We start from the raw sequence: 13,704 nt of genomic DNA, 5'->3' as shown, positions 1-13,704 counted from the left end.
ATGAGACATAGCTCTCTCTACTCATGTTAGACCCAGGCAGGAATTCTAGGCCCTCAAAGCCTGTGCGAGCAAGGACATGTCTAGGCTGTGCTTTGCAAACCCCTTCTCAGAGATGACAATGGACCATGTTTCAACTACCCCTGCAAGACTTAAAAAAATAAATAAAAATTCAGGGTTTGAGGGGTGGGGAGCATCCATGAGCTCATACTTTCAACTTTCTGAGACTAATTAGAACCATCTAGTCCCCAGGGATGACCAGGCAAAAATCTCCCCAAAGCAGGCTGTAAGTCGGAGGGAGTTCTGGTCCCAGGGCACACATTAGTGGGCAGCCCAGGACTTGTCTTTGCTTTTATCCCATGGTGTTCAATTTCCCACCTGATCCTGTGAAAGGAAACAGCTGGAATCATTGCTCCATGGACGCATCTGCCACAAGGATTATTGCAACAAGCCAGCTGTTAGGAAGAGCACCATGGGAGCTAGCTCTCCCTAAGATTCAAGAATGAATTTCTACCCAAACAGGGCCCTAAGAAACAGCCAGAGAAGATTCTCAGAGAAGCACGCCAGACCTGTGAGCACTCATGCTCAAGACTTGCTCAGCAGGAAGTGATTACACACACACACACACACACACACTCACTCACACACTCACTCCCCCCAACCCCCTCCCCTGCAGCTGGGAGTGAGGGACCAGCCACATGGGGTCTGGGCTTGCAGACAATGCAGGACCCAGGCCAGAGGTTGTGGTATGTAAGACCCTCCCTCTAGAAGAGAGGAAAAGTGACAGGTGGCTTACCCCTTCCTTCTGGCAGATCTGCCCCATGGTGGGGAGGTGGTTCGGTACTGGGTCTTCTCTTACTATCTGCTCTCAGCACCAGCCTCTCCAATGCCTAAAGAAAGGTCAAGTTCAAAAGAATCAGCTCAGCTTCATCCTTGTCTTTGCCAGCTGTGAAGCTAAACATCCTAGTACTGAAGACCTAGGACAGAGCAGGCCCCTATTTCTAGAAGGATCCACAAACCTAGGTACATTGCCCAGCAGGAGATTTCTTCTGCAAGAAATTCCCAGGAGGGCTGGGAAGGTGGCTCAGTGGTAGAGTGCTTGCCTTGCATGCATGAGGCCCTGGGTTCGATTCCTCAGCACCATATAAGCAAAAAGAAAAAAGCCGGAAGTGGCGCTGTGGCTCAAGTGGTAGAGCACTAGCCTTGAGCTGAAGAGCTGAGGGACAGCGCCCAGGCCCAGAGTTCAGGCCCCACGAACAGACCCCCCCCAAAAAAAAAAAAAAGAAAAAGAAATTTCCAGGAATCTTGACTTGGTGTAGAACCTCATTGCCAATGTCAACCTCCTCTGCTTATGAGCCCAGCTGTGCCCCAGGGAGGAAATCCAGCAGAAAGGGATATTCGCCAAGGCATTTCAGGGCTGTGACTCCTACTCTGTCTCTATAAACAGGATAAGGAGAATCTTGCAATACAACTTTTTTTTTTAGATGTGCCCCTGGTGACTTATACTTGTAACCCTAACAACTAAGGAGGCTGAGACCTGAGAATCGTGGTTTAAAGCCAGTCTGAGCAGGAAAGTCTGTGAGACTCTTATCTCCAATTAACAACAACAATAAAAAAGCTGGAAGTGGATCTGTGGCTCAAGTGGCAGAGTGCTAGCCTTGAGTTTATAAAAAAAAAAAAAGAGGGCTGGGAAGGTGGCTCAGTGGTAGCAGTGTTTGCCTTGCAGCACGAGGCCTTGGGTTCGATTCCTCAGCACCACATAAGCAGAAAAAAAAAAGCTGGAAGTGGCACTGTGGCTCAAGTGGTAGAGTGCTAGCCTTGAGCTGAAGAGCTGAGGGACAGTGCCCAGGCCCAGAGTTCAGGACCCATGACCAGACCAAAAAAAAAAACAACACTAAAGGACAGCATCTAGGCCTTGAGTTCAAGCCCCAGTACACACACACAGGAAGAAAAGAAGGAAGGAACGAAGGAAGGAAGGAAGGAAGGAAGAGAGGGAGGGAGGGAGGGAGGGAGGGACAGAGCAAGAAAGAAAGTTACACAATGTATATTTGTCAATCACACATCAGTAAAACTAGGATGGGGAAAGGCGGCCTCTTAGCTAAGTGCCAGATATCCTAGGTTAACTATGGCAACTTTGTTAAACAATCTCTGTCATATCCTGAAGGGCTCAGAGATATATGTGGTTCGCCTAACAATTAGCACACTGCAGCAAATCCAAGAATCCTTCCTTTTAAGGCCTTTTCTCCTCTAACAGGAAGCCAAGAGTCCAGCCTTTTAAATCCTGGCATGTGCTATGCTTCTGGCCACTGACTGGCAAAGGCTCAGGCATAGCTGAGTTCCACTGGAGCCTGGCTCAAAGGCACACACAAAAGTGGTGGCTTGTTTTTGTTGTTGTTATTTGTTATTTGTTTGCATCAGTAATTGTGTGTGTGTGTGTGTGTGTGTGTGTGTGTGTGTGCCAGTCCTGGGGCTTGAACTCAGGGCCTAGGCTCTGCTCCTGAGCTTTTGTACTCACAGTTACCATTGCTCTGCATTTGGCTTTCATTGGAGTCTCCTGCCTGGACTGAGGTTTGAACGTCAATCCTTAGAATAACTAGGATTATAGGCAGGAGCCACCAGTGCCTGGCTTGTGCCTGTGAAATTTGACATACAGTTTATATTTAATCCTTTCATCCATGAGTTTGTGTGGGAAAGACTCAGTCACTGATGGCATTTAGCTGTTCCTCAGTGTGCTTGCCCATAGCAGCCACTGGTTCATGTTCCTTGTCTGTTACCACATTCATTAGATTCTAAGACAGACTGGGCAAACTCTGGGAGTCTACCGCAAGTACATGCCACATGTAACAGGTCAAGGGCAGGGGCTGGGGCCAGGCTGTTAGGTTTAAACTGACCACTTAATATCTTTGACCCTGAGGAATCTTCTAAACATTTGAACTTCTGTTTCCTTGAATATAAACTAGGAAGAAGCCAGGTGCTAGTGGCTCACGCCTGTAATCCTAGCTACTCAGGAGGCTGAGATCTGAGGATCGCGGTTCAAAGCCAGCCCGGGCAGGAGAGACCGTGAGACTCCTATCTCCAATAAACCACCAGAAAACCGGAAGTGGCGCTGTAGCTCAAGTGGTAGAGCGCTTGCCTTGAGCTGAAGAGCTGAGGGACAGCGCCCAAGCCCAGAGTTCAAGCCCCACGACCAACAAAAAATAAATAAATAAATAAATAAAATAAACTAGGAAGAATAAGGAAATAACAGAGCACAGGATGGGGAGGTGTTTGCTTATAAACAGAGCATTTAAAATACAATGCTTAATGGTGGGCACTGGTGGCTGATGCCCGTAATCAGCTATAATGTAGCTCAGTAGTGTAGCATTTGTCTAGTGTGAACTGAGGCCCTCAATTTGATCCCTAGGGCCACCAAATAAATCAACAAATCTTCCCTTATAACGTCTTAGCTTATTCCCTGCAATACACACATTATTCTAGTTCATTACTTAAAGGTATAGAATTTTCCACTTTTTGAAATATAGCCTATATATACCAAATGACTCACCTTTTAAAGTACATACTTCAGGGCTAGAGTTATGACTCAAGTGGCAGAGCACTTGCCTAGCAAGCATGAGATCCTCATGTTTGAAAAGAGGGGAGGAGTAAAAATGTACTTGCCAGTGGGTTTTGGTATATTTACAAATTGTTCAGGCATCGCTGCTGTATAATTCTAGGAAATGTTCATCACCCCATGACAAAACCCCTTTCCACTGTGGTCATCCCTCCTCCAGCTCTCCCCCTCCTCCACCCCAGTCCCTGGCAGGTGTTAATCTTTATTCTGCTTGCAAATTGGCCTGTTATGGCATTTCACCTGTATGGAATCATAAATGTATACAATCTCAAAACAAAAACAGAAAAGATTCATCTCCAATTAACCACCAAAAAGTCTGAAGTGGAGCTGTGGTTCAAGTGGCAGAGCATTAGCCTTGAGCAAAACAAGTTCAGAGACAGTGTCCAGGCCCTGAGTTCAAAGGGCCTAGACACTGGACTGGTGCAAAAAAAAAAAGGCCTGGGAAACATGAGATATGAAGTGAAGGTTTCCTGACTTTGTGGCCAGCCTTTCTTTCTAAGGCAGAACATGATCTAAATATATAACCCATGTTTTATGTTGTCATTTGTGATTTATTTACTTGTGGTTCCAGGGTTTGAACTCACAATTGCTAGGTAAGCACACTACCACTTGAGCCACATCCAAGTCCTTTTGCTTTTTAGTTTAATCTTCAGATAGGCTCTCAGTACTGTGGCCCAGCCTCCGCAGAGATCCTCCTACCTCTGTTTCCCAAGTAACTGGGGTTACACATGTACACCACCAGGTCCAGACCTCAATTTTTTTTTTAAACAATGCTCTACTAATCATGCTGGAAAGGCTTACAAATTCCACAGATTCCACAACCATTTGCCTTCTTTCTGATATATGGTAGCTTTCTGAGTCTACACCAAAAGTTTACTCTGTCCAGGCACTGCTGGTGGTTCATGCCTATAATCCTAGCTACTCAGAAGGCTGAGCCAGGCTGGACAGGAAAGTCGTGGAGACTCTGATCTCCAGTAAATGACAAAAAAGCCAAACTATCGAAAAAGTGAAGCTGTAGCTCAAGCGATACAGGGCTAGCATTGAACACAAAAACTCAGGGCCTGAGTTCAAGCCCCAGGATGGGACACACACACACACACACACACACACACACACACACACAAAACCACACACAGAAAAGTTGCTCTGGCTCTCAAAGCACCTTACAGAGAGTCAGCATCAACCTTTCCCACGGTAATGGTGGAAAAGGCTACATGAAGGCATCTGCCAGATGATGGAGGAGCTGGTATATGACCCCTTTCTTCTCCGACTCTCTACCTGCTGTTACCTGGGAGCTACAGGAGGAGGAAAGGAAGCCTGAAGCCTGGCTCAAGGCAGGAGATGATACAAAGGTGAGGAGAGAGTTCCACTGGCTTACCACACATATAATGTGTACTTCGTGGTCCCACTGTGCGTGCACCCCAGTTCATGCTGGCAGCTGAAGCTCGCATTGCCCTGAGAGCCATCTGTCCTGTCTCCAATACCCTTGTGGATCATTCTAGAACTTTCTTCTAGAACTTTCTTCTTCTTTTCTCCCTCCCATAGAACCTAAGGAATTAGTATAACCCAAGTATTGGCCCGTCCCCAAATTTCTGGCACAGACATTTTTGACACTGTTTACAATCAAATGTTTCATTTCCTGGGTCAATTTACCTGAATTTAGGGTTCCAGTTAGCTCAGTACTTAGAAACCAAAGAACCCCATCATGTATTCACATCTTGTTCATGGATAGTTTCTGTTTCTTTCTAGTTATGGCCTCCATGGTAGCGTTTTTGCCTGTGTTTCAGAAAGGTCATGCCAATGAAGGTGACCTCCCACTTGCTCAGAGGCAGCCCACTGGTAGGTCACTACACACAGCAGTATGGAGTTCTCACCATCTTACTCAAACATTTATTCACAAGAACCTCTGGTAAGTACCATAGATAAGGAAACTGAGGCTCAAAGAAATCAAGTGACTTCCCAAGGTCAAACAGAGAGTAAGGAGCAAAGCTGAGATTTGAAGCTGGGCTTGCTCTAGTCACTTCTCTTTTTTGTGTGGAAGGAGGTACTAGGGATTGAACTCAGGGCCTTACATTTGCTAGGCAAGTACTCTACCATTTGAGTAATGCTCCCTTTTGCTTTTCCCCATGGCCAGCACTGAATGTGATCCTCCTATCTTTACCCCATCCCAAGTCCTAAGTAGCTGGGATTATAAACTGGTACCACCATGCCTAGACAACCTTGAAATTCTCTTTTTTTGGTGCCAGTCCTGAGGGCTTAAATTCAGGGCTTGGGCTCTGTCCTTGGACTGCTTTTTGCTCAAGGCTAGCACTCTATTACTTGAGCCACAGCTCTACTTCTGGATTTTTTTTTTTGGATAGTTAATTGGAGATAAGAGTCACACAGGCTTTCTTACCCAGACTGACTTCTAACCATGATCCTCAGATCTCAACCTTGTGAGTAGCTAGAATTACAAGCGTGAGCCACAGTGCCTGGCTATCCCTCCAATTCTAATCCACTCTACAACACTGTCCCTTTCCTTGACATCACAGCATGGGTTCAGGAACTAAGGTTAATAGAGAGAGTAAGCTGAAGGCAGAAGGAGTAAGAGTTTGAAGCCAGTTTGGGCTACAAAAGGAGACCTTATTTGGTAGAGCAAGAGAGAAAGGGCAAGGAAAAAAGAAAGAGGAAGGAGGAGAAGGAGAAAAAGAAGAAGGGGAAGGAATAGGTACTCAGGGGAGAATTATTTTACAATTTATCTGACAGTGCCATTGCATTGGTACAGCATCAACCTTTAAGGTCATCTTCAAACAAAAAACGCTTAACTGTGGTATTTGGGACCTTTACAAATTATTGTGTAGCCTGGAGAAGGTATTTACCCTCTCTGGGCTTCATCTGTGAAATCCAATGGCTTAAATGTCAGGATCTACCCTTTCAGAAGCTGAGACTTGAGTATCTCTTATGTATGTTATTTTACGCTGGACCAGAGGCTACCTGATACAGGAGGAGGAAGGGCACAAAGGGTACCGCGGGGCAGCCTCTGCCCAGCCTCCCACACACTTGCCTTGGGATGGCTTGAGTCACCCTGGCTGGCTCTTCACTCAGATTCACTCTCATGTTTCCGAATGGACAACATATGCTTCCCTTGCAGTTCGCTGTGAATTGTTGGCGCAGGGCGTGAGGCGTGGGGTGGGTGCTGGGCTTGCTCTTTTCTCCTTCCTTCGGGAACAATGCTTTGGGTAACAGCTTGTCAACTGGTTCTTTTGAGTCTTGAGAACAGAAAGAGAGAGACAAAGGATACATTTATTTATCATAAAATCAAGAGTCACCAAACAGATTGGGCTTGGGGGGGTCGGGGGAGTGGGTAAGTCTGCATGGTGTCCTGTAGAAAGAAGGCCCTAGGCCTTGGCTGTTACTGCTGGCCTTGTGGGCCGAGGCCAGGGCACTTGGATGCCCTTGACCTTCAGATGGTTCTTGATAGTGTTGAATCACTCTGTCCCAGTGGAGCCTCAAAGAGCCTTTGGGGTGGGGGCAGAGGGCAGGGATGGTGAGAGCGAGAACAGCGATGATATGTAAGAGCAATGGCTGCCAGGACTCCTGGAAGCCCCCCCACAGCATGGAGAAGTAGAATGGGCAGCTGAAGCTCAGAGAAGTCCATTCACATACTCATAGAGCACAGCGATGGCAGAGCTGGGTTCTGAGCTCAGTCTCTTAAGCTCTGAAGCTTTAAATCTTTATTTCAGGGATACAGTAGCCAAGCTTGGAGCTTGTAAAGAGATCAGAGCTAATAAAACCATCCCAGGTTTTAAAGTCTGTGAAGGAATACTCAGCTGGATGGATATAATCGAGAAGGCAAAGCTGTAGGGTACCTGATGGAGCTAGGCTCCATCTGGCAGGACAGAACTCTAGTGAATGTTCCAGGCCACTTCCTTTTCCTCTTCCTTCTTTCTCTTCCTTTGTTCTGTGGGGACAAAACCTCCTATTCTTTCATGATCTCTTCTATACATAACCTGGAGGTGACTCAATTCTGTTCCCTACCCAAACACTCCACTTCTCCCTGTTCTTCTTAAACAGGGTTCTTCTGGCACTCACAGACTGCAGGAGAGAGATGCTAGGTTGGAAATCATACACAGTAAAGGGGCAAATTGTGACTTTAGTAGCTGAGATGAAGCCATGAAATCTAATCATGGAAGAAGTGACCTTGGAACAGAGTTGGAGTCATCTTTGCACATCCCAGGGTTTTAAACCCAGAACTTTGCACTTGCCAAGTAGGCATTCCATCACTTAAAGCCATGCCCCCAGCTTTTTTTATATTTTTTTTGCTGTAGTTATTTTTCAGTGCTTTTTGTCCAGGGAATCCTGAACTAAGATCCTCTTAACTATGCCTTCCACATAGCTGAAATTACTGGCGTGAGCCCTCACATCCAGCTTATTTTTTGAGATGGGGTCTTGATAACTTTTTGTCTAAGCTGATCTTAACCTACAGTCCTCCGATCTCTACCTCCCAAGTGCTGGAGAAGTGTGCCACCATGCTTGGCCCAAGACAACCTCTTTAAAAAATGGCACTGGGAAAATGAGATATCTATACGTAGATGACTGAAACTACACCCTCATCTCTCACCCTGTACAAGAATCAGCTCAAAATGTATCAAAGACCTTGGTAGTTTTGAAACTACTAGAAAAAGAAAGCATACAGGAGACACTTAAAAATAAGCATAATGGGCTGGGAATATGGCTTAGTGGTAGAGTGCTTGCCTGGCATGCATGAAGCCCTCAGTAACCACATAAACAGAAAAAACTGAAAGTAGCACTGTAGCTCAAGTGGTAGAGTACTAGCCTTGGGCAAAAGAAGCCCAGGGACAGTGCCCAGGCCCTGTCAAGCCCCAGGACTGGCAAAAACTAAAACAAGAAAAACAAAAACTGTGTCATGAGTAATGACTTTCTGAGGAGGGCTCCAATACCTCAGGAGATAAAAGCAAGAACTGACAAATAAGCTAGGTGCCAGTGGCTCACATCTGTAATCCTAGCTATTTAAGACACTAGATCTGAGGATCAAGATTCGAAGCCAGCCAGTAGGAAAGTTCATGAGATTCTTACCACCAATAAACTACCAAAAAAGCAAGAAGTGGAGCTGTGGCTCAAGTGGTAGAGTGCTAACCTTGAGCAAAAATAATCTCAGAGACAGTGCCCAAGCTCTGAGTTCGAGCTCTAGCACACACACACACACACACACACACACACACACACACACACACGGAATTGGCAGTTGAGCTGAGTATGATGCTGTGTAATCTCAGCATTCAGGAGGCCAGCCTGGACTATATAGTCTAACTTTTTTAAAGGAAGAATATGAGAAGAAATATAAGAAAGAAAATAAAGGAAAAAGAAAAAACTTGACAGATGGAATATCATCAAATTACAAAGCTTCTGCACAGCAAAGGGAGCCAACACCAGCGTGAAGAGACAACTCCTAGTAATCTTTTCCAGCTATTGATCTGACAGGAGATTAATATCCAGAATATAGAAAGAAGAAATAAGCCAATGATGTGAACAGACACTTTCCAAGTAAAGTTGCACAAATAAGTAATTCATACATGAGAAAGTGCTCCACATCCATCAGCCATCAGGGAAATGTTAGTCAAGAAAATTACCCCTGTCAGAATGGCCATCATCAAGAAAATGCATGTGGTGGGGTGAGGACCCTTCTCCACCACTGGAGGGAATGTAACTTTGTGAAGCCACTATGGACATTATGGAGGCTCCAGAGGAAACTAAAATAGAACTGCCTTATAACAGAACTGTACTGTTCCCAAGTACATGCCTGAAGGAGTCAAAGTCAACCAGAGACACCTGCTTACCCAAGTTTACTGTAGCACCATTCACAACAGCCAGGTTATGGAATCAGCCTAAGGGCCCATCAATGGATGGATGAAGAAAGTGTGGTACATATATACAGTGGAGTATCATTCAGCCATAATGCAAAATGAAATTATGCCATCTAAAGGCAAATAGGTGGAACTGGAGATCATCACGTGAAGTGAAATAAGGGCAGACTCAGAAGTTCCAGAACCACATGCTTTCTCTCATTTGTGGGTGGGGGGAGGGGAAGTCATGAAAGTAGGAGGGACACTGTTTGAAAAGGGTATGAGAGTGGGGTAAAATAGAATGATGGGGGGAGGCTATGATCAAAGGCATGGATGGAAAATGCCACAACAAAACCCTTTATTAGGGCTGGGAAGGTGGCTCAGTGGTAGAGCGCTTGCCTTGCATGCATGAGGCCCTGAGTTTGATTCCTCAGCACCACATAAGCAAAAAGAAAAAAGCCGGAAGTGATGCTGTGGCTCAAGTGGTAGAGCACTAGCCTTGAGCTGAAGAGCTGAGGGACAGTGCCCAGGCCCAGAGTTCAGGCCCCACAACCAGACCCCCCCCAAAAAAAAACAAAAAAACACCTTTATTTAAAAAAACCCTTTATTCCCCACAATATATACTAATAAAAACTAGTTTTTATTTTATTTATTTACTTATTTACTTATGCCAGTCCTGGGGCTTGAACTCAGGGCCTGGGCACTGTCCCTGAGCTTCTTTGGCTCAAGACTAGTACTCTCCCACTTGAGCCACAGCTCCACTTCTGGCTTTTTCTGTTTATGTGGTACTGAGGAATCAAACCCAGGGCTTCATGCATGCCAGGCAAGCACTCTACCACTAAGCCACATTCCCAGCCCTAAAAAATATTTTTTTTTAATGTTATACTTACATACACTTACTGTTCAGACACTGGAAGCAGAGAGTGAAATGATTCACTCATATCAGAGACAGCTTAGCTGAAGTCCAGGAAGCCCTTGCGTAGAGGCCTCCCCCCAGCCTGGTAGCCCACCCCCAAGCAGCATCCCCAGACCAGTGAAAGCACTCAGGAACTCAGCATCTGCAGATGGCCTCACCCTTTCAGCCATGATATGGCATCTGCCAAGACAAACTCTAAAGAACTTACTATGAAATGGTGCTTCTTGCATAAGGACAGGCCTTGGAGAGTCACAACAAAGCTCCCTCCTCTGAGGCTGCAGTCTCGGCTTCTCCACTGTCTTGATGATGCCACACAAAGTGTGACCCCGCGCTGGCTTCTCGCCATACCCTGGAGACAATGCTCATCTGCCCACCACCACGTGATAGCCAAGCCAAACCTCTGTCTCATTTTTACCATCCAACCACAACAGCTCATTTAATTCAAGCCTTTTCACAGAGGAAGCAAAAGACTTCCTAATCTCAAGCAAAAAAATGCCAGCTATGCGCTCCCACATTCTGCCAGCCGTGGGGCTGAGGGCGCCAGGGCTGTCACCCTAACCTCCCAGCTGATCTGCAATTCAATTCTCTTTTGTACACAACCACACAGCACTGTGGACAGTTCAGACCCAAGCTTCTCCCCAGAGCAGTCCATCTTTGTCCTCACCCCCAACCCACAACCTGACCTTACAAGCTGACCCGGAAGCCAAGTCAGACTAGAATCTGGGCCAGAGACTAACCACATAGTTCCAGCTGCCTTTGAGAAGAGAAATGGATTTCCGTTTTGACCTGGTAATCATGGCTTGCTGTGTACCAGGGAGTGGAGGGAGAAGGGATGGGGAGTGGGTAGAACCATGAAGCTTTCAAAAGCCTCACAGGCAAAAACACAGATGAAACACTCGTACCCAAGAAAAGGAAGCCAGGCAGCCTGTGGCCGCAGCCTGCTTTATATATATAGCAAGTGCATAGGGGTCACAGCTGGGGGTGATTCCACAAACACATATGTGACCTGGGACAGTGATTTAATCTGTCACTTTCTCATTTCCATGTGCCTGTCCCTCAGCCTGTCCCCCAGCCTTAATCCCACCATCCTATTTTTTTTTTTTTTGTCTGTCGTGGGGCTTGAACTCTGGGCTTGGACACTATCCCTTAGCTCTTCAGCTCAAGGCTAGCACTCTACCACTTGAGCCACAGCACCACTTCCATTTTTTTTTCTAGTGGTTTGATTGGAGATAAGAGTCTCACAGGGCTGGGAATGTGGATCAGTGGTAGAGCGCTTGCCTTGCGTGCATGAGGCCCTGGATTCGATTCCTCAGCACCACATAAGCAAAAAGAAAAAAGCCGGAAGTGGCACTGTGGCTCAAGTGGTAGAGAGCTAGTCTCGAGCTGAAGAGCTGAGGGATAGCGCCCAGGCCCAGAGTTCAGGCCCCACAACTGGACCAAAAAAAAAAAAAGAGTCTCACAGACTTTCCTGCACAGGCTGGCTTTAAACCGTGATCCTCAGATCTCAGCCTCCTGAGAAGCTAGGATTACTGGAGCCACTGGTGCCTGGCTTCATCCTATTTATTTTTGCACCCAGCTTTATCCCTTATACACCCATAGTTTACTATAAAACATTGTTTTCATCAGCACTGGAGTACCTATAAGTAAAGAGCTGTAAGTAAAGAGCTATCAAAATTCAAAACATGATATAAATCACAATGGAAATCCATTTTTTTTCCAGAATTTTCTCATATAGCCCAAGCTGACCTTGAACTTGTGATCCTCTTACCTCAGCCTCTCTAGTTCTGGGATTATGGATGTGTACTACCACACCTAGCTTAGTCACATTTTGTTAAACCAAAAAAAAGCTTAATACTAAATCTTATTGTTAAGCCAAAAAGAGTAATGGGGCTTTCAATCTCACATACACACAAAAGTGAGATTACAGCTGGTCCAAACCTTACCTACTTGAAGAGCAGAAATTAAGAGGATTGTGGTCCAAAGTCAGCCCAGGCAAAGTCTGTGTGACTTCATCTCAGCCAATAAAACATCGGGCATGGTGATATACACCAGTCATCCAGTGTCACACCCTTTAATAACTCAATGCCATTGGCTGATTTTGTAATTTTATGCATTTAAAAATAGGTGCTGCTGAACCATACTTTTAATCACAGCTCTTCAGGAGGCTGAGATCTGTGGATCACAGTTTGAAATCAAATGGAGCAGGCAAATTGGAGAGACTCATCTCCATTTAACAAGCCAAAAAGATGGAACTGGAGGCATAGGTTCAAATGGTAGAGTACCAGCCATGACTGGAAAAACACAAAAACAAAAACTGATCCACAGCAAGAGGCTCTGGGTATAAGCTTCTGGGTTCTAATATTCTGTGTGTGTGTGTGTGTGTGTGTGTGTGTGTGTGTATGTGTGTGTGTGTGTGTGTGTATAGTTATGCTTCACTTATATTATCTAAGTATAACCAAAGTATCAAGTTTAAAAAGGCTAACATTCCATTCATATAACATCATAAATGTTGTAAAAAACATTTGAAAAGTCCAGCTTACCTGTTGTATGGTTGCTGTTCTAACCTAGTAAACCTTGAGGAGAAGGGGGCCCGCCATGGCCCCAGGTGTTGCGGGGCGGGCTGGCCTGAGTAAACACGGGCTGGTACCCGCCCTCTCTGGAGTCCCCGTTCTGTTTCAAAGATTCTGTGATGCCATCAATTGCTCAGAATGAGCAAGGTTGCTGAGATACTGTAAGGTTCCTTTTCCTTCCAAGACATCAGAGCTTGGGGAAGACGCAAGTTGGACAAATGCTAATGAGCCAAGCAGGCTGAAAGCCTGGGAGGGCTTGGTGGCACAGTATCCTGAACCTCTGGGCCAGAATATCTTGCAGGAAAATGGTACTGCTCCAGGGACAGAAAGACAGAAACCCGCAGGTGTCCTGCCCAGGAACAGAGGATTGGAGAAAGGACAACCAGGTTTCCATTCATCAGGTGAAACATTTCTCCAGCAAGGTCTACCCTCAAAATAGAAAGTGATTAATTTAATAAACCCATGCCACCCTTTACCAGAGAAGCATAACCTTAAAAATATGAATGTGAGTAAATCTAGGCCTTAGCTACAGCAATGTCACCACACATTTTGTTAAATGTTTAAATGTTTCTCAGGGACCCCTCAGCTCTCTCCTCCACCCCACAATCTCTCACTGTTTGGGACTCAGCCTCCTCCTCCATTCTGTCTGTCTGAACACACTGCTTTAGCACATGGTGACATTCCGGGAGCCATCCTCTCATGAAGAGCCAGTCAGACACTTGGTAAAGCTGAAATAGTATGCAATTAAATACATAAAGTCAGCTAGGC

This window comes from Dipodomys ordii, unplaced genomic scaffold (genome assembly GCF_000151885.1).
Source record: "Dipodomys ordii isolate 6190 unplaced genomic scaffold, Dord_2.0 Scaffold34, whole genome shotgun sequence".
Classification (NCBI taxonomy): Eukaryota; Metazoa; Chordata; class Mammalia; order Rodentia; family Heteromyidae; genus Dipodomys; species Dipodomys ordii.
This window is presented reverse-complemented; position numbering follows the sequence as displayed.